Source organism: Rattus norvegicus, chromosome 3 (genome assembly GCF_036323735.1).
Source record: "Rattus norvegicus strain BN/NHsdMcwi chromosome 3, GRCr8, whole genome shotgun sequence".
NCBI lineage: Eukaryota > Metazoa > Chordata > Mammalia > Rodentia > Muridae > Rattus > Rattus norvegicus.
In genome coordinates this window covers 60,988,484-61,014,468 of record NC_086021.1, presented here as the reverse complement: position 1 = coordinate 61,014,468, position 25,985 = coordinate 60,988,484, and the positions used below count along the sequence as shown (strand labels likewise).

The 25,985-nt window shown below is 36.1% G+C and overlaps 1 pseudogene; it reads left to right on the top strand.

Moving 5' to 3' along the window:
- The first annotated feature begins 11,656 nt into the window (after nucleotides 1-11,656).
- Nucleotides 11,657-25,985, top strand: part of Ofd1-ps1 (Ofd1 centriole and centriolar satellite protein, pseudogene 1) — a 75,972-nt pseudogene continuing 61,643 nt past the window's right edge.

Sequence of the window (25,985 nt, the reverse complement as noted above, 5' to 3'; positions counted from 1 at the left end):
TACCTGTCTGTCTCTGTACCCATACCAAGCACACACACACACACACACACACACACACACACACACACACACACACACACTTATCATCGTTGTTAGGTAGTACAGCATGAGGTCAAGGAGGTGATTCCCTTGATGTTTGTTTGTTTTTTTTTGGTTTTTGGTGTTGCTGTTCGTTCGATTGTTTGTTTTGTTCTTTTGTTTTTTTTATTTTTGTTGAGAGTTATTTTCACTACCCTGTGTTTTTTATTAACCAAGATAAAGTTGAGAATTGCTCTATTTTTGTGAAGAATTGAGTTACAAATTTTATGGGGGTTGCAATGAATCTGTAAACTGCTTTTGGTAATATGAGCACTTTTACTATGTTAATTTTACTGATTCACAAGCATGGGAGCTGTTTCCATCTTCTGAGGTCTTGTTCAATTTCTTTTTTTCAAAGACTTGAAACTCTTGACATACAGATCTTCCACTTGCTTGGTTAGAGTTATGCCAAGACATTTTCTATTATTTGTGATGATTACTTCCGTAATTTCTTTCTCAGCCAATTTATTCTTTGTGTAGAGGAAGGCTACTGATTAGTTTGAGTTAATTTTATATTCAGCCACATTGCTAAAGTTGTTTATCAGGTATAGGAATTCTGTAGTAGAATTTTTGGGGTTGCTTATGTATACGATCATATCATCTACAAATAGTTATACCTTGACTACTTCCTTTCTGATTTCTATCCCTTTGACCTCCTATTTTTGTATAATTGTTCTAACTAAAATTTTGAGTACTAGACTGAATAAATAGGAAGAGAATGCTCAGCCTTATTTGTCCTTGATGTTAGCGGGATTGATTGCATCAAATTTCTCTCCATTTAATTTGATGCTTGCTGCTTCTTTGCTCTATGTTGCTTTTGTTATGTTTAGGTACATTCCTTGAATTCCTGAACTTTCCAAAACTTTTAGCATGAAGGGGTGTTGTATTTTGAAAAATGTCTTTTCAGCATCTAATAAGATGATCATGTGGTTTTTTTCTTTTAGTTTCTTTATATAGTGGATTACATTGATGGGTTTCCATATACTGAAACATCTATGCATCCATAGGATGACATCTACTTGATTGTGTTGAATGATTATTTTGATATGTTCTTGGATTTCATTTGAAAAAAATTTTGAGTATTTTTTCATCTATATTCATAAGTGAAATTTGTCTAACATTCTTTCATTGCTGAGTTCTTTTCTAGCTTAGGTATAGGCATGACTATGGCCTCTTAGAATGAATTAGTTAATATTCCGGTTTCTATTTTGTGGAATAGTTTGAGAAGTATTGGTAATGGGTCACCTTAGAAGGTCTGATAGAAATCTGCATTAAAACCATGTGTACCTGGGCTTTTGTTGGTTGGAAGACTTTTAATGACTGTTTCTATTTCCTTAGAGTTTATTGGAATTTTTAGGTAGCTTACCTCGTCCTGATTTAACTCTGATACCTGGTATCTGTCTAGAAAATCATTCATTTCATCTAGAATTTCCAGTGTTGTTGAATATCAGCTTTTGTTGTAGGATCTGATGATTTTTTAAAAATTTCTCAGTTTTTTTGTTATGTCTCCCTTTTCACTTCTGATTTTGTTAATTTAGATAATGTATCTGTGCCCTTTAGTTAGTTTGGAAAAAAGTTTATCTATCTTGTAGATTTTCTCACAAAATCAGCTCTTAGTTTTGTTGATTCATTGTACTGTTCTCATTATTTTAATTGATTGTTTTCAGCTGAGTTTCACTATCTCTTGCTGTCTACTCCTCTTGGGTGTGTTAGCTTCTTTTTTTTGTTGTAGAACTTTCAGATGTCCTGCTATTTTGCTAGTATAGGACCTCTCTAGTTTCTTTATGAAAGCCCTCAGTGCTCTGGATTTTCCTCTTAGCAAGCTTTCATTGTGTGCCAAAAGTTTGGATATGCTATACCTTCATTTTCATCAAATTCTAGAAAGTCTTTAATTTCTTTCTCTATTCCTTCCCTGTCAGTTTATCATTGAGTAGACAGTGATTAAATTTCTGTGAGTATGTGGACTTTCTGTTGTTGATGACCAGCTTTAGTCTATGATGATCTGACAGAATGTATGGAATTATTTCAATCATCTTATATTTGTTGAGGCTATTTTTGTATCCAATTATATGGTCAATTTTGGAGAAGGTACCATACATGCTGAGAAGAGGGTATATTCTTTTGTTTTAGGGTGAAATGTTCTGTAGATATAAATGAAATCCATTTGGTTCATAAGTTTTGTTACTTTCACTGTGTCTCTATTTATTTTTTGTTTCCATGATCTGTCCATTTGTGAAACTGGGGTATTGAAATCTCCCACTATTATTGTGTGAGCTTCAATCTTTCTTTGAACTTTAGTAGTATTTCTTTTACAAATGTGATCCCTTCCATTTGGGGTATAGATGTTAAGAACTGAGAATTGATTTTGTTGGATTTTTCCTTTGTTGAGTATGAAGTGTCATTCCCTATATCATTTGATAACTTTTGGCTGAAAGTCTATTTTATTGGATATTAAACTGACTACTCCAGCTTGTTTCTTGGGAACAGTTGCTTGGATTTTTTTCCAGACCTTAAGTCTCAAGTATTATCTGCCTTATTCAGTGATGTGTTTCCTGTATGTAACAAAATGCTAGACCCTATTTATGTATCAAGTCTGTTAGCCTATGACTTTTTATTAGGAAATTGAGTCTATTAATGTTGGGAGATATTAAAGATCAATGATTGCCTGTTTCTGTTATTTTCTGTTGTTAGTGTTGATAAGTTTGTTCTCTTCTTTTGGGTTTATTGTGAGATGATTAATTTCTTCATTTTTCCCGGGTGTAGTTTCCCTCTTTGTGCTTGAGTTTTCTTTCAATTATCCTCTGCAGGGTGGATTAATGAAAAGATATTGTTCAAATTTGTTTTTTAATAGAATATCTTCATTTCTCTATATATGGTTAGTGTGATTTGTGCTGGGTATAATAGCCTGGCTGGCAATTTTTTTCCCGAAGGGTCTGTATGACATCTGCCCAAGATCTTTTGGTTTTTAGAGTCTCTGTTGAGAAAGTCTGGTCTAATTCTGATAGGTATATATTACTTGACCTTTTTCCTTACTGCTTTTAATATTCCTTCTTTGTCCTGTGCATATTATTATGTGGTGGGAGGAATTTCTTTTCTATTTGCTGTTTGTATGTTTATGGCAATCTCTTTCCTTAGGTTAGGGACGTTGCTTTCTGTGATTTTGTTAAAGATGTTTTCTGCCCTTTTGCATTCGGATTCTTCTATCTCTTCTATTCCTACTATTCTTAGGTTTGATCTTTTCATTTTCATTTCCTGGATATTTTGGGTTAGAAGCTTTTGGTACTTAGTATTTTCTTTAACTGTTGTGTTAGTATCTTCCCTGGTATCTTCTTTTTTATGTATTTTTGTTTGTTTCCTTATTTATTCATTTATTTTCCTATGGTATCTTATATGTCTGAGAATCTCTTTTCTACTTCTTGGATTCTGTGGGTGATGCTTACATCTGTCATTTCTGATCTCTTTTCAAGGTTTTTCATCTCCCACGTTGCCTCCATTTGTGATTTCTTTATTGTTTTAATTTCCACTTTTAGGTTGTAGATCATATTGTTCCATTCCTTTACTTACTTGATTGTATTTTCCCTTATTTCTTTAAGCGATATGTGTATTTCTGTTTAAGGACTTCTCCCTTAACGGGTAGAAGTGTTTTCTGTGTTTCTTTAAGGGAGTTATTTATGCCCTTAATAATGTCTTCTATTATCTTCATGAAATAGGATTTTAGGTTGAAATCTTCCTTTTCAGGTGTGTTAGGATATTAAGTGTTTGCTGTGGTGTAAGTGCTGGGTTCTGAGAAGTCAAGTGGCATTGGTTTCTGTTGCTTATGTTCTTATGCTTGCCTCTTGCCATTTGATTATCTCCAGTGTTAGCTTGCCTTGCTGTCTCTGATTAGATCCTTTATGTCCTGTGAGCCTGTGAGCCTGGTTATAATGGATCTTCTTGGGGGCAAGCTGTCTCTGGGTCTGAAAGGGGACCTGGAAAGCAAGCTTTGCCCCAAGCTGAGTTGTGGGCCATCTAGATATTTTATCTTGAACTCTAAATTATTGAAGTAAAATATTTCATTAAAATTAAAATCAGAAATATAGTTTTGACTATTATCATAGCATAAGATATTAAAAATAAAAAGTAACTTACATACATTTTCCTCTCACCCAACCGAACAGCAATTTATTTGTTCATTTTCGTCCTTATTAAGTGTACATGCTCTCCTTTATCTTAAGTATATATGAAAAAATGTCAAAGAGAAAAAATTATACATCACAACAATTCCTCTGGCTACATCAAAAGTGAAGGAAGGTATACTAGAGTCTAAATGTAAGCATCATTGGATTTTAGGTGTTTGATATAATCTATTCCCTCATAATAATTGTGAGATAGATAGGGTCATACTCCCAAAGAGACATGCATATTAGAATATTGTGCCATTTATCTTTTGGCAGAAGATTTTACAGAATGTACTGCCTAAAGCAAAAGTAATTTTGTAAAACATTTACTCCACAGAATCAGCAAGGAAAATGATTGCAAGACAGGATAAGTCCACAAAATCCATGTTGAAAGGGATTATCTATCTAACTGGAGAAAGTTATTCTGCAGTTCATAGAAGCTTTGAACTCCAGGGACTTTGGAGGTCACAGAGCCTTTGACAGAGATCTGGAAAGTGGTAAATATAAGGCACCTGACAAAAAGAGACTATCTTTTGGGAAGGATTAGATTCACAGCAGCCAAAAAACTCAGACCAACTAGATTTGAGAGAAAGACATTTGGAGGAAGAAATTAAATTTTACCTGATAAATATAGTCATTGAGAAATAATTCTACAAGCATCGATTCTTAAAACATTGTCAAGACTTTAGGAATAGCTAAAAACACACCAGTTTCCTCTCAGACAAGACATAATTCATTGAACATTAAGCCCATCAATGTTTTCTAACGGGCTCCTTCTATGTGATTTCCATGGTATTCATTCTTATGAAAACTAAGTTTTTGTTCCTAACCTCTTCTCCTGTAGAGAGAGATTAAACTCATTTATGTGTTATCACTTAAAATCGTTCAAACAGGGCTCAATGTTTCATACCCTCAACTCAATTTATTACTAGAGTGCTATTAATTAAACAGGTTCTCCCCACAAGAAGGAATTCAAATTCCTAAAAGTCAGATGAGCCATATCTAACCATATTCTTAAGAGTCAAAGGATGCATATAGCCTCACAGAGACTTGAAGTGCCACAGTTGAGGGGCATCCAGGAGAGACCCCAGCCTCTCAGAGTTGAAGGGGAAGAGGACCCGGAAAGAATTGTGGGAGGGGGTAGTGACCAGGATGTAACATGAATAGCTTAAAAAATGAACAAATAAATAAACAAATAGCTAACTAAATAAAAAAGGGTATGTGATAGAGACATAAATACTAATGATCGCTAGGATACATCTTAAAATGGCATGAATTAAGAGACAAATAAACAACTATCAGGGAAAACTTACTGAATGAGTACTGGTAAACTGATGAGTTTGTAAATTAAGATATTTCACAAGTGCTCTAACATTATATAAAGTTACACACTATGCCCTGTACAATTGTGACTCACAATTATACTCCTATGTTTATGCCCAATAGGATGTCATACAAATATGTAACAAAGCTTTAAGAAATGTCTATGGCACCATTAGTTTTAGCTCCAAAGCTTCTCCAGTGGCAGACAAGAGGATACACTCTTTCAGCAGCCTTCAAAGGGTAATGTCACCAATACAGTGTCAAGTATAAGGAGTCAGGCACAAAATACTATAATCTTAAATAAACTAATAAGAATCTAATGAATCCTACAATCTAAATGGATATTGTTGCTGGTTCTGTTTTCCCTCATACTTCAACCTCAACATCTAAGAGAAACTATTTTACTATGTGACACAGCTGGCCTGGCACTAACAATATTTTTCTGCCTCAGTTGTCCTAGTGATTTAATTGTGTGATCCAAAATATTTGTCACAGGACAGTTATCTTTCTTTTAAATTGGATATTTTTTATTTACGTTTCAAATCTTATCCACTTTTCCAGTTTCCCATCCATAAGCTCCCATCCTATCCCTCCTCCCCCTTCTTCTATGAGGGCGTTCCCCCATCCATTCACCCACTTTTTTCTGTCTCCCCACCTTGCCATTCCCTTATACTGGGGGATTGAGCCTTGACAGTACCAAGGACTTCTATAATTGGTGTCCAACAAGGCCATCTTCTGCTACATATGCAGCTGGAGCCAGGGGTCTGTGGATGTGTACTCTTTGGATGGTGGTTTAGTTCCTGGGAGCTCTGGTTGGTTGGTATTGTTGTTCTTATGGGGTTGCAAACCCCTTCAGCTCCTTCAATACTTTCTCTAACTCTTCCAATCAGGACCCTTTTCTCGGTTCTTTGATTGGCTGTGAGCATCTGCTTCTGTATTTGTCATGCTCTGGCAGAGCCTCTCAGGAGACATTTATAGCAGGCTCCTGTCAGCATACACTTCTTGGCATAATCAATAGCGTCTGGGTTTGGTGTCTGTATGTGTATGGGCTGAATTCCTAGGTGGGACAGTCTCTGGATGGCCTTTCCTTCAGTCTCTGCTCCAAACTTTGTCTCCATATTTCTTCCTATTAATATTTTCCCCCTTTTAAGAAGAATTAAAGCATCTGCATTTTGGTTGTTCATCTTCTTGAGTTACATGTGATCTGTGGATTGTATCATTGGGCAATCCAAGCTTGTGTGTGTGTGTGTGTGTGTGTGTGTGTGTGTGTGTGTGTGTGTGTGTGTTTATGTGTAATTGGGTTACCTCACTCAGGATATTTTCTAGTTCCATCCATTTGCCTATAAATTTCATGAAGTAATTGTTTTTAATAGCTGAGAAGGTCATAGGATAGGTTTAAAAATAATGTATCTTGGAATTTTATGATGCCTAATATTACATAGTTGTTAGCTGTTTTTGTGTTTTCCACCTTTCCTTCTGCACAAATTTCAACTTTCTAACATGTAACCCATGACATATAGCTAGGTAATGATGTAATTAAGTTTTTAAAACTTGACTATTTAACACAATGTTACAAAGTGTCTATAATGTATCTTTCAAATGTTATTTTCTGTTGACATCATATTCCACTTAAATAATGTACCATATATTAAATATAGCAATTTATTTGTATGTATTATTTCATGCATGTGTTTCCTTTTGTCCCTTTTACCAAGTAAGTAAAATATTTTACTTAAAATTTTGTTCCCTATGGAAGTTGTTTGATGCTCATTATGTTCTTTGAAGTGGAATGGGGATACTGCCAAGAGCAGAAATATATCATTGTTAAAGAAGGATTAACTTAATAAATCATCGTTAAATGCCATGTTTTGTGGCTCTCTGGAGTTTTGGAAGACCATGCATCTATCTGGTATATCGGAATTGTCAATGATTGTTTGTGCAGATAGCACTTCACTAGCTGATTAATTCTGAAAACAACTTACTGTAACTACCCACACTACTATCTAACATGACTGTGAGTTTGATTAACTATTAAGTTGCAATTTTTACTAATCCTTAACAGTGTATAACCACAACTTTGAAAAGGAGTAGAAATTCAAATTACATTTTAAAGAGTTATATAGGTACAATGCTTCAAATCGAAGTTGAAAACATTGAAAGTTGTAGAAAAGTATGACCTCAATTTTTTATCAATATAAAAAAGACTACTCCAAAGAAATAGTTTCAGCTTGTTAATGCTTTCTAGTTTAAAAGTTGATTCAATAATCTACCCTTTATTACTATTATTCCTATACCCCCATCTTTCTTTCCATTCCTTCTCTCTGCTTTACCATAAACGTTAGATAGGAAAGAAAAAGTATAGAGCAGGTGAAAAACGTCTTTCTTTATAAGTTAGTTTGGATTGTATAACTGAACTGTAATACAATTTCTTATTTATGCACATTGAAAGGATGACATGATAAGTTGTGAGGATTTTGTAGCCAATGATATATTAGCTATAGATACCTGAGGTTCTGGCTGGAGACTGTTATTTCTCAGTCAGTCTCAGAGGTATTCCCTTATGGAGTGGTCAGCAAACCATATTATCTGTCCTGTTTTGTCTTCTTGTTTTTTTCTTCCTATCTGCAACCAAGAACTTCAGGGAGTCTTCTCTGGTCATATCTGATTTTTAACAGGATCTAAGAAATACATTGCTTTCTTTTACTGTGGAAAGATATAGATAACCTTTCTGCCAGCATTACACAATTCCTGACTTCCATTCTGAAGTCAGGATATCCTTAATTATAAACAGGCTATTTTGTTCTACAGTGTATTCCATAATCCAATGTCCTACAGCAGTTTTTTTATTTTTGTTAGTATTTAAAATATTTAAAGTCAGTAAAGAATTATGTAATCTACCTCTAGGGGGTCTTTGTTACCCGTTTTTGTTCGATAGATAACAATCTCTTTTCAAGAACAATTAGATCTTTCAACAACTGCTTGTCCTGTAGGATTGTGTGTTATATCTGTTGCATTCTCTATATTATAATATGTAAAAAAATTGCTTCAATTTGTTACATACATATGCTAGAACATTGTCAGTCTTAATTTGTTCAGATATTCTGATATTGCCATAACATGTAATAAATGTGTAATTACTAAATCCTTCTTTTCAGGACTTAAAGTGCAGTTGCCCACTGCAATCCTGAATATGTATCTATGGTAGGGTGTATATATACTTTAATTTTACAAACTCTGGAAATTGAAACATACCCATTTGCCAATTTTTATTTCTTTGGTTACCTTTTGAGTTACTCTGTGTGGTTAATGGAGTTTGGTTATATAAAAAGCAAGTAGAACATTTTCTTTTGTCCAGTTATAGAGAAAAATCTCATTTTAAATATTTGCTGCTAACGTAGTATTTCTTATAAAAATCTGAGGCTTCTAGTACACTTTCTATTAGTAGTTGATCAATTTTTCATTACCTTGTGCTACAGGACCTGATAGACCTGTATAGAATCTGATATGTTTTACATAAAATAGATGATTTCTCTTTTTAATTGCTTTGTAGTTGAATAGTGAAGTTAATTCTAAATCATCCTGAATAAATTTAGCAGTTTCTATATGCAAGATAATTCTACATATTGAGTGTCAGTTACTGTATTAAGAGGTTCTGAAAGATATAATAGTGCCATAGAATTGCATATAATTCTGATTTTTTAATTGAATCTTAGAGTATAAGTTATTGTACTTGGTTTTTTTTCTTACTTATATCTTGCCTTTTCTGATTTACTTGTATCAGCATAAAATGTAAGGGCTCTAGGAATGGGAGTCACTTTCACTATAAGAGGGAGAATTACTTATAATCTTTAGATCTATAATCTTTTTATAAAATACAGTCATTGGCTCTTAGAGTATTTGTTGTTAATTTTTCAAAAAAAAAATACTGCAAACTCTTTGCCAGTGTTCATTTTCTGGCCATAATGAGGCAATCTCAGCAGTAATAAATTTTATGTTTATGTTTATGAATTATTTTTAATGGTTGATGTACAAAATATTGGCAGAAGGTAGGACTATTCAACATTCCTTTTGGCAACACTCTCCAGTGATACATTTTTACTGGACAAATATTACTATAAGGATGTATTGAGAGAACAGACCTATCTTGTTCTTGTAAAGAAATTGTGAAAAAGCAACCTTTTAAATTAATCACTATAATAAACCATTCCTTAAATAATAAGGAAGGTAATGGGATGCCAGGCTGTAAAAAAAAATTGGATAGATGATTTTGTTAATTGCTCTCAGATCTGTCAGCATCCGTTATTTGCCAGATTTGTAATACTGGAAATTTCAAGGGCTGGTGGAGTCTTCTCTATGCTGAGTCTTCAGCTGCTCTGGACTAGTTGCTCTAGTGCTTGAAGTTCCTCTTTTCTCCTAGGCTATTGTTCTTTCAGGAGAGGATTATTAATCAGCCATGTCTGCAGTGTCTCTGCCATATAGACTTGGAGGGTCAGCCTCTGCTGTGTCCTGTTTATGGTAAACTTGGTAAACTTTTTAATACAGTCATCAGAAACATTGGTCTCTAAAGTTGGAGGAATGGTAATCTATGCCTTCCTTTGTTGCAATAGATTCCCTCCTCACGAATAAATTCGTGGCTGTATGCGGGGAGCCAAGCCCACTTTTACACCCTCTGTTTCAGGAATGTTCTCAGGAATGTTTCAGGCCCACTTGCACAGCCTCTGTGTCTGGGAAACCTAGCCAGTAATTTCCTTGTATCAGTACACCTGCAATTTACAGTTTAGGATTGCAGGAACGGAAAGAACAATGGGATGGTGGCGAGGGTGATAAATTGGTCTAGGGCCCTGTGTGGCTTTCCAGATTGCTTGTATTTATAAGCCACTGCCCTGAAATAAAGTTTGAGAGCTTGATCAGACTAGGACTTGCTCTCCTTCCTCATATCTCCTGTCCCCCATTCTTTTGCCCCCTCCTCAGGTTCTCACTGAACTCCCGCAGACCGGGGCAACTGGAGCCCAGACATGAGACCTGGTTATGGGGGTCCAACTGAACGTTGCTCATCCATGAGTGTCCCCCTCTCATAGGATCGACGCTTCCCTGAAGATTCGAGAGATCTGCATTGTTATTGCCTCAGCCGCCCACTGTGGGTCTGATTGAGCAATGCAATCATGCCACAGGCATTGAGCAAACATGACTTGTTTTTAAAGGGTCTTAAGGAGTCCCTCAAGGCGAGAGTAACTTGCGTTAAGAAAAATGATTTTGTCGAATTCTTTATATTCCTTGAAGATGTTTGTCCTTGGTTTCCCCAAGAGGGAACTATCGATGAAAAAAGATGGACCAGAGTGGGAGACTGTCTGAAAGACTTTTGTAGGACGTTTGGCCCAGAAAGGGTTCCTGTTCAAGCCTTTTTTTACTGGAACTTGACTAATGAAGTACTTAGGGTTTACAAGAGGTACTTAAGGAGGGAGTAAAGGTCCTCCAGTGCCATTCTCAGGCTCCTTCAGTCTGTGATTCTGTCTCCAAAGCCATGGTGAACCCCCTTCCCCAATCCTGGGCCAGCCGCTGAGTGTGAGCAGGCATCAGGGAAGGTTTATGCTCCTAATATTTATCCCTCCTTGACTGAGTCTTCAGCGAACCCGATGAGGCCCTCTCCTCGAGGGATTCATCATCCCTAGCAGAAGAGGCTGCAAAATATCATAATCCTGATTGGCCACCCTTACATGCTGCACACTTTGGGCCATCCCCATACGCCATTGCTCCTCCATTTTGTGCTCCCATTTTTGATTTTGACTCAGATATTGCCAACACCACTGAAAATGCTAAAACAAAACTTTGCTGGGAAGTAGCCTCCCTTAAAGAGTTACTCCTAAAGAAAAGGGAACACCTTAACCTACTGAAGGAATTGCGGGTCTTGGACCTTGAGCTGACATGGTAGCTCCCGCATCCCCAGCCCACACTTCTTAAAATTAAGACAAAGAAAAATCCTAAAACTGAAACAAAGAAAAAAAAATCTCCTAAAGCCCTTCAAGCGTTCCCAGTCACATGGATCAAAATAACCTCCTGGATCCCCCAAGGAACGGCCGGAGAGGACAATGCTTCCAATAATGGAGGAAAAACCCCACATGGCTGATGAAGACTTGGATAATGAAAATGAGGTTTCGGGAGATTCAGATGGAGAAAATGAAGAGGTTAAATACAAACAATATCGCTGCTTCGGGTTTAAACACATAAAAGAATTAAAAACAGTGGGGACACTCTATGGCCTGGTGGCCCCATTCACTTTATCCATAATTGAAACCCTGAGTGACCAATGCCTTACACCCTGCATTTATACTTCTAATTGATAAATAATGCTACTGCCTTTTGTGTACTTGTACAACTAATTCCCTACTTGACTTATTATACAGCCAATGAATTTGCCCAGATGTGGGATCCTGTTACTGATCATACTCTACTTCGAACAAAACGAGAGGTCATAACAGCAGTTAACCTGTCTGTCCTCCTCGGCCTAGGCTCTGTGGGTGCTGGGACAGGCATAACCTCTCTGGTTCTCTCCAACAGACATTATTCTGACCTTCGGAAAGCCATTGAAAGGACATTAGGGAATAGAAATTGGCATTACCAACCTAGAAAAGTCCCTCGTCTCCTTGTCTGAACTGGTTCTCCAGAACTGAAGAGGACTCGATTTGCTCTTTCTCCAGCAAGGGAGACTCTGTGTGGCCCTTAAAGAAGAATGTTGCTTCTACATCAACTATACCGGGGTAGTCAGAGATAGTATGGCTAAGGTTAGAGAAGGCTTAGAACTAAGAAAGAAACAGAGAGAACAAGAAGAGGGCTGGTTTAGGGGCTGGTTTTTCTCCTCTCCCTGGCTCACCACCCTCCTCCCATCCATTTTGGGACCTTTGCTCTTTAATGAATTTAGGAGTTTTTTTAGACAGCAGCTTGACTCCCTGGCACCCAAGCATCTACAATTCATTATCAGAGACTTGATTCGGCCGACAGAGACCTGACCAAGCTCTATGATGATCTACCTCATTTAGAAGCTGCATAAAACTCAGATTTGTGCTTGCCTCTATTGGCATGGGTACCTGCAAGAGGTACAAGAGTAAATATTGCAAGGGGAGGACCCTACTGTCCATCTCTGAGTCCCCTGAGAAGTAAGCTTGATTGCATAGATTGCATTGGTGTTTAATCTCTCACTTGGTCAGATTTCACAGATAAGATTTAGTGTCAAGATCACCAAGACAAAAATTCCTCTCCTCCTCAAAGAGACACCGATACTGCACAAAGTACTGGGAGAATCAGGTCAATGCTTCCCCCTATGGTTAATGCCCATCTAGCCTCATAAGGCAACCACCCCTGGCTGCTTACTGGCCTCATAAAAGGAGTTAAAATGGGAGAAGATGCCAGTAGCCAAGCCCATTTATACATCCTCTGCTTCAGGAATGTTCTCAGGAAAGCTTCAGGCCCACTTATACACCCTCTGTTCCTGGGAAACCTAGCCAGTTTTCTGTTCTTACCAGTACACCTGCAACTTGAGGTTTATGGTCACAGAAACCGAAAGAACAATGGGAGCTTGGTGACAGTGATGAATTGGCCTTGGGCCCTGTGTGGCTTTCCTGCTTGCTTGTCTTTATAAGTCACTGCCCTGGAATAAAGTTTGAGAGCTTGATCAGATTACGACTCGTTCTCCTTTGCATCTCCTGTCCCCCATCCTTTAGCCCCCTCCTCAGGTTCCTGCTGAACCCCCGCAGGCCAGGGCAGTATGTTACAGCAGATATCACACTATGATGCATTACTTTACCCGATATGATCTTTCTGTCTTGAAAATTATCCACATTCTCATTATTTTTGTATTCTTTTTGTTATTGACTTGGTAAAAGTGTACTTCTCTAACATTTATTGAACTTCTTTCCACATGTTAAAAATTCCATGACACAATGCATTCTTTTTTGCACTCGAACCTCCTTTTCCTTAATTTAGAAAATGGAAGGACTCTAAGACCCATTATGTCCAAGCCTTTCATAGCTCTATTGCTAGGCCCTCATGTGTGCTGTATGGTGTATATGCCTTATCAGACTCTTTTACACTCTTCTTTTCCTCTTAACTCAGAATCATAGGATATCCTTCATGACCCATCGTGTGTGCTAGTACAAGCCTCTGCTTCTTTACCATTAGCCACTGAACATTTTAATGATTCTGCTCTTTTTCTTTTCTCTGGCCTCCCTTCCTCTTGGATATCCACCTTCCTTTCTCCTCCACTGCAGTTCTTCTCCTCCTTATCCAAGTACATTCTAACACACATATACTTGGAAAATTCACAGAAAAGTCAGAAAGCAGTTAAAAATCCTATCTCCTCCCATAGGAAAAACATGTAAAAAGACTTAGGAGGAAATTTTGTGCACAAAAATGTACATGTCTTTCTCAGTATCTGACTTGTCTCAAATACAATCCTAACTGAGGCCTATTAGTTCAGTAACCCTCCGCCTTCACTAGATAATTTCAAGTGCATCCTGTGACTTTTAATATAACTTGGTAAGATTGCCACCCTCATCACCAGCTAGCTATACATACAAAGACAATCTCATAGTTCATTTTTACTAAGCACATGGGAAGATGAGGTTGATGATATAAAACAGCCTCTGTTTGACCAGCTTATTTTATCTGGTATGGTGTCTTGCTGATTTTACAAAACTGATTCTATGTCTAATAATCCTTTTGAGGGAGGTTATTTGTATTTTCAATATTTTAAATTTCTTCAACATTATCCCAATCCTCTCTCCCACAGGCATTATGTTTACCTCAGTCATTTTTTCCTAGATGTGATGGTTCTGAATCAACAGTAACGCTTTATGGAAGAGGGCATGTGTATTTTGTAAAGAGTTTCAATGTAAATATGTCTTAAGCTTTGTTATACACCTGGAACTCAGTTAATTGTATTTAAAATATTCTTTTCCAAAGTTATGTTATACTTAAATATGGCTCAGATAAATGACCTTGTTTCAGACTCTAGAAGATCAAAACAGTTATGGCTAAATAAGTCAAGCTAAACCAAGTTTTATTCTTTTCTTATCCAATTCATTTACTTGAGGTCTGTGACACTTGCAGAGACATTACTCCTTCAATAAGTTCTTTTTTTTTCCTGCGAACCCACTAAATGCAAAAGTGAACATGTGAGCCCACATTCCAAATCAGACTGCACTTTTAATCTACTGAATCTCCAAAGAGAGACCTGCCAGGAGTCCACAGGTCTCAGGAGGCACAGGGAGGTCTGAAACTAGACCCTTCTGATCTGCATCTGTGTCCAGAGCTGGGGCTGTACCACAGCCCTCAGAAACAAAGCTGCCTGCAGAGAGCTGGTGTGCCAGGAACACACTCCCCCCTAAAAAATATAGAAGCAGTAATTGAAAGTCTCCCAACCAAAAAAGCCCAGGACCAGACGGGTTTAGTGCAGAATTCTCTCAGACCTTCAAAGAAGACCTAATACCAATACTCTTCAAAGTATACCACAAAATTGAAACAAAAGGAATACTACCCAATTCCTTCTTTGAAACTGAAATTATACTTATACCTAAACCACACAAAAACCCTACAAAGAAAGAGAACTTTAGACTAATTTCCCTCATGAATACCGATGCAAAAATACTCAATAAAATTCTTGCAAACCAGTTCCAAGAACACATCAAAATGATCATTTAACATGATCAAGTAGGCTTCATCCCACCAATGCAAGGATGGTTCAATATAGGGAAATCCATCAAGATAATCCACTATATAAACAAACTCAAAGGAAAAAAAAACACATGTTCATTCTTTAGATGCCAAGAAAGCATTTGACAAAATTCAACACCCCTTCATGATAAAAGTCTTGGTAAGATCAGGAATTCAAGGTCCATTCCTAAACATAGTAAAAGCAATATACAGCAAACAAGTAGCTAACATCAAATGGAGAGAAACTTGAAGCAATCCCACTAAAATCTAGTACTTGAAGTCAATATAGTACAGAGCAATTAGACACCAAAAAAGTATGTGTGGGGGAATACAGATAGGAAATGAAGAACTCAAAATATCACTATTTGCAGATGATATAATAGTAACTTAAGTGACTCCAAAACACCTAAACCATATAAACAACTTCAGCAAAGTGGCTAGATATAAAATTAACTCAACAAACCAGTAGCTTTTCTCTACTCAAAGGATAAGCAGGATGAGAAAGAAATTGTGGAAATGATACCCTTTACAATAGCCACAAATAATATAAAATACTTTGGTGTGACTCTAACAAAGCAAGTGAAAGATCTGTATGACAAGAACTTCAAGCCTCTGAAGAAAGAAATTGAATATGATCTCTGAAGGTGAAAATATCTCCCATGCTCATGGATTAGCAGGATTAATATAGTAAAAATGGTCATCTTGCTGAATGCATGCCACAGATCTAATGCAATCCCCATCAAAATTCCAACTCAATTGTTTATAGAGTTAGAAAGAGCAATTCGCAAATTCATTTGGAAAAGTAAAAACCTAGGATAGCTAAAACTATTCTCAACACTGAAAGAATTTCTGGTGGAATCACTATCAATGACCTCCAGCTGTATTATAGCGCAATCCCGATAAAAAACAAAACAAAAACAAACAAACAAACAAACAAACAACTGCATAATATGGGTACAGAGACAGGCAGGTAGGTCAATGGAATAGAACTGAAGAATCAGAAATGAACCCATGCACCCATGGTCCCTTAATCTTTGACAAAGGAGTTCAAACCATCTAATAAGAAAAAGACAGCATTTTCTCAAATGGTTCTGGTTGCACTGGAGTTCTGCATGTAGAAGAATACAAATTGACCAATTCTTATCTCCTTTTACAAAGCTCAAGTTCAAGTGAATCAAAGACCTCTACATAAAACCAGATATACTAAACTAATAGAAGAGAAAGTGGGGAAGAGCCTTGAACACTTCGGCACAGGGGAAATTTTCCTGGACAGAATTTCCTGGCTTATGCTCCAAGATCTAGAATCAATAAATGGCACCTCATAAAATTGCAAAGCTTCTGTAAGGCAAAGGACAATGTCAGTAGGAAAGAATGGCAACCAACAGATTGGGAAAAGGTATTTATCAATCCTATATCTGATATACAGTTAATATCTTATATATACAAAGAGCTCAAGAAGATAGAAGCCAGAGAATCGAATAGTCATATTAAAAAATAAGGAACAGAGCTAAACAAAGAATTTTTAACTGAGGAATATTGAGAAGCACCTAAAGAAATGTTCAACATCCTTAGTCATCAGGCGAATGCAAATCAAAACAACCCTGAGATTCCACCTCACATCAGTCAGAATGGCTAAGATAAAAAACTCAGGTGACAGAAGATGCTGCTGAGGATGTAGAGAAAGAGGAACACTCGTCCATTGTTGGTGGGATTGGAAACTGATACAATCACTTGGAAATCAGTCTGGAGGTTCCTCAAAAAATTCGACATACTACTACCTGAGGACCAAACTATACCTTTCTTGGGCATATACCTAAAAGATGCCCCAACATATAACAAGAACACATACTCTATTATGTTTATAGAAGCCTTATTTGTAATAGCCAGAAGCTGGAAAAAAAACAGATGCCCTTCAACAGAGGAATGAATACAGAAAATGTGGTTTATGCACACAGTGGAGTGTTACTCAGTTAATAAAAGCAATGACTACATGAAATTTTTAGGCAAATGGATGCAACTAGAAAATATCATCCTGAATGAGGTAACCCAGTCACAAAAGAACACAAATAATATCACTCACTGATAAGTGGATATCATCGTGAAAGCTTGGAATACCTCAGAGAAAATTCACATATTAAATGAAGCCCAAGAAGAAGGAAGACTAAAATGTAGATGCTTCAGTCCTCCTATAAGAACAAAATACTCATAGGAGGAAACACAGGGACAATATGTCGGGTGGGGATTGAAGAAAAGGTCATCCAGAGACTTCCTCACCTAGGGATTCATCCCATATGAAGCCACTAAACCCAGTCGCTATTTCTGATGCCAAGAAGTGCTGGTTGACAGGAGCCTGACATGAGTGTCTCCTGAGAGACTCTACCAGAGCCCTACTGATACAGATGAGGATGGTTACAGCTAACAATTGGACTGAACAAGAGGATCCCAATGGAAGAATTAGAGAAAAAAACTGAAGGAACTGAAGTGGTTTGCAACACCATAGGAAGAACAACAATGTCAGTCAACCTGACCCCACCAAAGCTCCTAGGGATTGAACCACCAACCAATTAGTACACATGGAGAGACCCATGACTCCAGCCACATATATAGCAGAGGATGGCATTGTTCAGTATCAATAAGAGGAAAAGCCCTTGGTCCTGTGAAGGCTCATTTCTGCAATATAGGGTAATACCAGAATGTTGAGGTTGATGTGAATGAGTAGGAATGGGAGCATTCTCATAAGAGCAGTGGGAGGGGGGAAGAGGATGTGAGAGAGGAAAAGAAAAAAATATGCTATACTATCAAACAAAAAAGAATTTCAGAGGGATGGAGCCTGACATAGGAAGTTGTTATCAGCTAATTCTTATAAAATTATGTAAATGTTGCAGTTTATATTTTTATTCTATTTGCATTAGTAATAAATTAATATAATTATAATTAAAAATGAACATGAACCACAGTAATCTATTATCAAATGGAAGTAGACTACACGTGATTGTACTTGAGCGGGTCCAGAATGCACAAGCAAGTTACAAGAAAAATTTGCTTGAATACCTAATATTTTTACTCTTGTAACAATTTTGTCTATTGCCAAGCATGTGTCTGTATTTACTTCAGGTATGTGGTATTATTGGTTGATTGAGGAAGAGGAGAAGAAAGTCTGATTTACCGATGATTCTGCATGTTATGCAGGTACCACCCAGAAGTGGACACCTTTAGCTGTCCTGAAGGACACAAGTAAAGGGGAATCTTCACAGTGAGCAGAACTTTGGACAGTACACATGGTCATACATTTTGTTTAGAAGAAGAAATGGACAGATGTATGATTATTCACTGATTGGCTGTAACCAATCAATTGGCTGGATGGTCAGGATTGGAAAATTGGTGAGAAAAACATCTGGGGAAGAAGTGTGTGGATATATCTCTCCAAGTGTGTCTAGTAATTTAAGATATTTGAGTCCTTTGCTCACCTAAAGGTGACTTAGGCTGAAGAGGAATTCAATAATCATGTAGAACCTGGCCATGATGGCAAGTATGGAGGTTATTTATGGACTGGGCAATATGGACGCCACTTTCCAAGACTGACCTGGCCTATATTGCTATAGCTGATCTTGAGTGTCAGATCTGTCTATATCAGAGAATACAACTGAGGCTCAGATATGGCACTATTCCTCAAGGTGACCTGCCAGTGATAGGGTTCTCTAGGAGGCAGCAAATGCTTTTTCAATCATTATTAAATATAGAGTATGTTTTCTCTAATATTCAGGATCCATGGATCCAGTCCAAGAATCAAAGGGTGGGTAGGGAATAGTTCTACTCAGTATCACTCTGAGTGACCAACTGAAAATTTTGCTTCCTGTTTCTATAACCTTTCAGCTCTTCTGACCTAGAAATGTTGGTTCAGATATGGTTGTGATGGGGTTCTCTTGTCACAAGGCACAGCAGAAATTCTGTTGAACAGGAAGTTAAGAATTCCTTTTGTCCACTTTGGTCTTCTGATGCTCTTACTACAGCATGATAAAAATGGAACAACAGTGTCAGAGAAGTGATTGATTCAGATTACCAAAGGGAAAATGGATTGATTATTCACAAGGGAAGTTAGAAAGATTATGTTTTTCTGGAGTACATCAAAGTATGTTTCAGGCCATAACTTGGTGATACCATGCCCTGTGATTAAAATCACTTAGAAAGAACAATAGTCTAGTCTAAGCTAGATGATAAAGGACCCAGATCTTTTATGAATGAAGGTCACTGTTCCAGGAAAAGAGTAAGACTTGTTGAAGCCTTTGTTGAGCGTGGATGAGATACATTGGTAATACTTTAAGGTAGTTATAAACATCACCTAAAGCTGCATTACCAGTTGTAGAAATGAGGACTATAATCATATTTTATTTATCATATTTATTCTATTTTGTGAAGAATGTATTTGTATATTTGTGCTTTCTTTCCTCAAATTCTTTATCACGTGATCCTTGACTGTATATGGAATTACATAAAACCCAAATGACTGTGAACACTGCAAAGAATATTTTTCTTAATTAAATCATTTGAAGTGGGAAGATACACTTCAAATCTGGATCTTTGGAGTGGCAAAATAAAACATTAATCCAGATCATTTGAGGTAGAAAGATCAACCGGTAATCTGGACCACACCTTCTGCTGGCAGCCTATACAAAAGACATGAAAGAAAGAAGTTCAGAAGAGTACTCTGTTTTCCTGCTTACTCTTGTTCCTCATATCAGGTCCATACCTTCACTGAAATTAGAGTTTACTTCTTCAGGATTCCAGCATAAACTGAGAAAAAAGATGAAATACCTAGCCTCATGTATTGAATATCTAATGGATTCAGGGACCAGCATTCATATGCTGCCATTATCTAGACCACAGCCTGCAAACTATTCCAATAAATCTTTCTCTCTCTCTTTACATTTATTCTTTTTCTGTTCTCCTAAAAAACCCTGACTAATGCATTGTTTTCTAATGCTTTCCACAATCAATGCTGTGTTCTCAAACTTGTTTTAAACATAACCAAAGCAAAGTTCCAGGAATGCCAGGCATTTCCAGTTTTGGAGTAGTAGCCACAAACAGCTACATGCTGCAATATGATTTTAGAAGACTTTTCAGCCAATGAATCTTAGCTATAAATATCAATATCAGAAACAACCATCTCTTCCTACAATCTACTCGAAATATCCATGGTATTTGCTGTAGAGGCCAACTAACAAAGCTTCAACACATTAAAAGACGTCTTACAAAAGCGGCAGGACCTAGATCTTATTACAGAAGTGGGAGACACAAGGTACCTATTTCATGAAACGTGTTGTATCTGGGTTAATACTCCACCAGAAGTATAGGGTAATCCATGGAGGATCAAATTAGGCAGAAAATGCTTAAAGATCTATAAAAAATGAGTGTAGCCCTCTTCTTTATAAAAGTCGGCTATGGGTTTAAATTCAGCTTCTATAGGCCATTTAAAAATGTCCTCAGTGTCTTGGATCCTTATTTAACCTTATCCTCTAATTTGTATTTTATAGATTACAGGCTATAAAATTCTAAATGATATCATCTTGAGCATGTCAACTATTAAAATCTATACTGATACCTTGTATGTGACAAGGAACACCTACTGACCATCAAATGAAGCCACAGCCTAATCTCCAAACTCTTACAGTGACTGTCTCATCCTTCTTCAAAATGCTGCTCCTTTCTTTATCCTTTCATGATAGCAGATTGGCAATGAAAACCTCTCCCTACAGTCACCCTTGCTCAGCTGTAAGTCAGTTCCAGTAGGAAAGATATCCTTACTTCTTGTCAATAATTTCAACCTTATTCGTACATCAAGGGAAAACTGTAGAGACAAAAATAAAAATAAAAACAATCAAAATATTCCAACCAAAAAATATTCAAAAGTAGTGCCAAACAAACAACTTCACGTCTGCAACTTGGAGTCTCTCAGGAGAATCACAGTGTAAGGAACCACTGTTTTATATGATATGGAATTATATGTATAGCACTAACAGCTTGATCTCAAATAAATCAGTAGCTGGAAACTCAGTTGCAAGTCTCATCCTCTAATTTCTTCTTGAGAGAGCATTCAGGGGTATAGTGGGGGCATTACAACTTCAAAACCAATACCATAGGGCTGGCTGTCATTGAGTTGTTCTTATTTTATTCTGTGACCACAGGACTAAGTATTCTACAATTCATTACAGCCTCTCCGTGTCATGATGGTAATGACACTTATGCTACTCTGAATGGGCATTTAGATTCAAAAACTGTATAATTTCCTTATATTCTTAGCGGTATTAAGAAACATTAATTGTAGAGGGGATAAAGCTAACCCCTCTTGACCATGCCTATCGAACAATTAAATTTTAGAGTTATGAGCTAAGAGCCAATGTATTAGGCTATAATATTTTAACCACAAGAGATACTAATTGGTCACCAATTTTGAACTACAAGATAGGCTAATTGGTCATTTGGGGTGGTATAGACTTGGACCTTAATTTACTTCTGAGACAGTTAATTTAATTCAGAGTAGAAGAAAACTGGCTCTATAGAACGCCCCAATTTGGAGACAATAAACTGTAATTGTGGTAACAGGATTCACATCCTTTGGGGTCTAGCAACTTTCTTTATGACTTTGTTTATTTATTAAGTGAAGAATACAGGCCTTTGGCTTCTTTTCATTGGTGGTTATCTTCACGACCTATTAAACACACCAATGTTGTAAAAAGAAACAAAAACTATGATGGTGTGATAGCTGAGTCATTTTAGTGTCGTTTTAGAACACAGATCTTATCGACAGTACCTCCATGAAGGATCCAGGTTACAATATCAGGAGCAAGTAGCACCTACATTAAATCAACAAAGAAGAACCTTCATGTCATGTACTAACCAGCCAACAAAACAAATAAATATATTTAAAGGATGGAACTGATAATTATGACCCTGAAACACACATTTCTTATTAATACAGGAAAGAAAAGCAAGCTACTGTGCTATTATATTTTACATTAGCTTTCACATTCCTCAAAACTAGTTTTATTCTCAAGACAATATAAAAACGTTTTGTTCTTATTTTGCTGATGTAAAGTCTGTGATCATGACCTGCTAATTTAAAAACCTTTAAAATCATTACATTTCACATGTGTAACGAATCAATGTTAGAAGATGTGTTTCAACATCTCTCAGAATAGTGAATTCTTCTCACCTTATTTGTATAGTAAAAATACTGTGAATTCATAACTTTTGGAACTCGTTTACATAGACTATATGACTTTCTAAATCGAGCCACATGAGGGAGCTCCAACCTAGATGATACGATCTGTAAGTGCCTGGCAAGCTCTGCCTTCAGTGAGGTTAATTAATAAAAATGACATTAGTGGAGTTAGTATTTTCTGCTTTTACTAGGTTTTGTACTATTTTATGAAGCTTTACTGATTATAATTGAGCCTCTATGACTCTTAAAATGATTTGGGAAAAAATCCTATTATTTTGATGTACTTAAGTCACAGAATTTTGTAAGTTTCTTTCATCAGTATTGTAAAAGTTGCAGAAATTTGAGAGCACCTTCAGTTATTTGTTTTCAAATGCATATGTCAGAAAAATTGCAAAATAAACTGGGGATTTATAAAATGCAACTGAGTAATTAAGACAAAAACCAAACATATTTTTCAAATGCTTATGTCAGAACAATTGCAAAAGAAACTGGGGAGTTATGAAATGCAACTTAGTTATTAAAACACAAACAAAACTGTCTTAATGCTGTCTGTGGTTTGCCATTTAGAAAGGTAAGGAATTTGACCTGCCTCAACATTAGGTCAATAGTTGTTTCTGCTGTTCCAAACTTTCCATTTGAGCATTGTAAAGTGAAAATAGATTTTCATTTGTCACATAATACATACAGTCTAAAAGACATAGCATTAAGAAAAATGATCTTTAAATACCCATAAATAATTAGGGACTCTAATTTATCTATAAAAACTGTAATAATTTTATCAAAATATTGCTTCTATTTATTATAAGAAATCATTTTTAACTCCAGACTAAGTTGTATTCTATTACTATATTTTGCTTTCTTTTATTATTGTTACCCTTCATTATGACAAATTTGTCCCTGAGGTAGCTTGACCTTCGTACAGTGCAATAATTTTATTCTTTTCTTATGAGTAATTCTATGTTGGCCTTCCATTTTTTTGTTAAATATTTAGTTATCTATTATCAGGTTTGGGTGTTATTGGAGATGATCCCACCAATGAACAGTAACATCAGGAACTGAAATTAAGGGAAGGATCTGTCTCTGGTCATTGGTGAAGCCATGACATTGTGAACTGTTCTGGAAGTCAAAATATTTCTCTCTTACTGGAGATTTTCTTGTAAACAAAACAAATCAAGACAAACCAAGCCAAGGGCATATCACTCTTTTTAAATTAAGACTTATCCAAGTGGGCCTTTCTATCACTGGGTCAGAAATTTTACTGCAAGAAAAAAAGTCAGTTCTACAGATTTTAGAAAAAGAAGTATAAAGCCTTCCTAAAATGTGGATAAACTCAGAGCCCTCTTTGGCTACTGCCCAGTCTTGCCTTCTTAAGAGTGTACTTTCTGAAAATAGTCGTTTTGGTTTTGAATGTAACATTATTTTTTGCATTTACATGTAATATTAATGTAAAATAAGTTTTTTTGAGATGGCCTATGCATTGAAATCTAGCACTTCCTGATGCATGGAAAGTAAGTATTCTGAAAAAGGAGATATAAGTCCATCAAAAAATTTTATTTTTATCTTAAAATTAAATTTGGAGAAAAATACCTGAATCTCTTAACTATTTGAAAAATTAAAAGGTTAGATTTTGTCTGTCATTTCTAGTGGTAAACCTCAAGTATGACTTTTAAAATTCAGTAGGTGAAAAATTGTTAAAAGATTAATGTGAAAATTATGAAAAATAAGAACTTGAATTTCAAGCAAATTTTAGAAGAGTCACAACATATATATTTACTATAGGCCAAAACTTTCAAAACTTATTATTTATTTTTATATAAATACCAGTGGTGTATTTAAATTTATAAGAAAGTCTTGGGGAAAGATTAGAGGTAAATCTTCTTATTTAAAATGGTATACAACAACCAGATAGAAAATTATTAATTCATACACTAAGTCAATAATGGGTAGCCTAATAACTCCACTATGGAACCTTAAATATTTGAATGGGAGAATATAAATTTATAAAATTCAGAAGCAATTTAAAAATTAAAAAATGAGTGTAATAAAAAACTCATTCTGGAGAAAGTGAAAAACATTTATTGGCAACAGAAGATTGCAAAATTCCATACTTGTTACCATTCCATGAAGCTTGGACACGGCAGTGAGACTGTTCCTTAAGAAGCATGAGAAAACTCTTTAAAAGTGATATGACTAATTAGGTGACATTCTGCCTTTAAGTTTATTCTTCAAGTGTTCTGTATGGCTGCTCAGTGCTCATTAATTGCTACCTACTCCTGGTGATTCATTTTTAAAAACAAATAGTCCAAACAAAACTAGAGTGCATTTTTAATTGCTTTAAGATATAAAAATACAAATGTGAGTGACTTGCTGGAAGAAATATTAAAAATGTATTTTTAATCTTTTATCTGAAAGGTGGCAAGGAAATGAATCAGAGATGAAAATGTAGAAATCTGCCTTCTGTTGCTTGATCTGATCCCAAGAGCTAGATGCTAGAGGTTTTGAGTGTGTCTCAGAAGAAAAGAAGGACAGTTATCTGCTCTAAAACTGCGTCCTCTTAACTTCGTTTTTTTTCTCACAAACTGCTTTGTGTTTTTAGTTTTGCACAATTAAGCCTGTTTTAGAAAATAACACAAAGTATGAAATAAGCGGTTTAACTTCTGAACCTTTCCAATTTTGAGAAACATTCTGGAAGGATGCTGGAAAGTAATGTATCTTATTTTTCATAGAAGGAATAATTCCAACAATGATGTGGAAACATATCCACTATGCAACAAATATCCAAGGTTCTTCTTTGTTCCTGGTAGGATGCATATGCTGCCATACCATGATAAACAAAATCCAGCCATAGTATAGTTATAAAATGGGTTCAATTTTTCACCAAGTACTTGCAAAATACTGAGATTCTACAGCTCCTTCCTTTTAAAAGTATAGTCTACTTCCATATTTGGGTGTTGACTGGCTTTAGAAATTCTATTTTTAACTATTACAATATATGAAATGAGTCTTGCCAGTTATTCTGGAAAATAAAGTAAATCAAAAGTGATGTGTAAATTTCAATATTAGAGTTTTAAAAATGCTTGTTTGCTCCTGTTCCTGATTCAGATCTCAGTCACTAAGAAGTATAGGTCCCGTCTTAGTTCAAAACAAACTATCAGGGAGAGAGTCAACTTTTTCTTCCGAGGTTATATTTATATACCAAATAAAATCTGGCTAGTATTGGTTTTAATGTAGACAAAATTAAAATACTATATGGTTGTGAATGCTGCTACCTATGTTTCAGAAGGTAGTTGATACCCAATATTGTATCATGGCTCTGGTGTCCAATTGGTGGTGCTTTTTAGGGTTGCTATGGAACATTTAGAAGTAGAAGCCTTTCTGAAAGGAGTATGTCACTCTTGTTGGTCTTTGGTGGTTTATAATCTGGTCCCACTTCCTGTTCCCTTCTCTACTTCCTGTTTGTGGATGAAATTGTGATTAGCCCATTGCATCAGTTGCTGTGATAT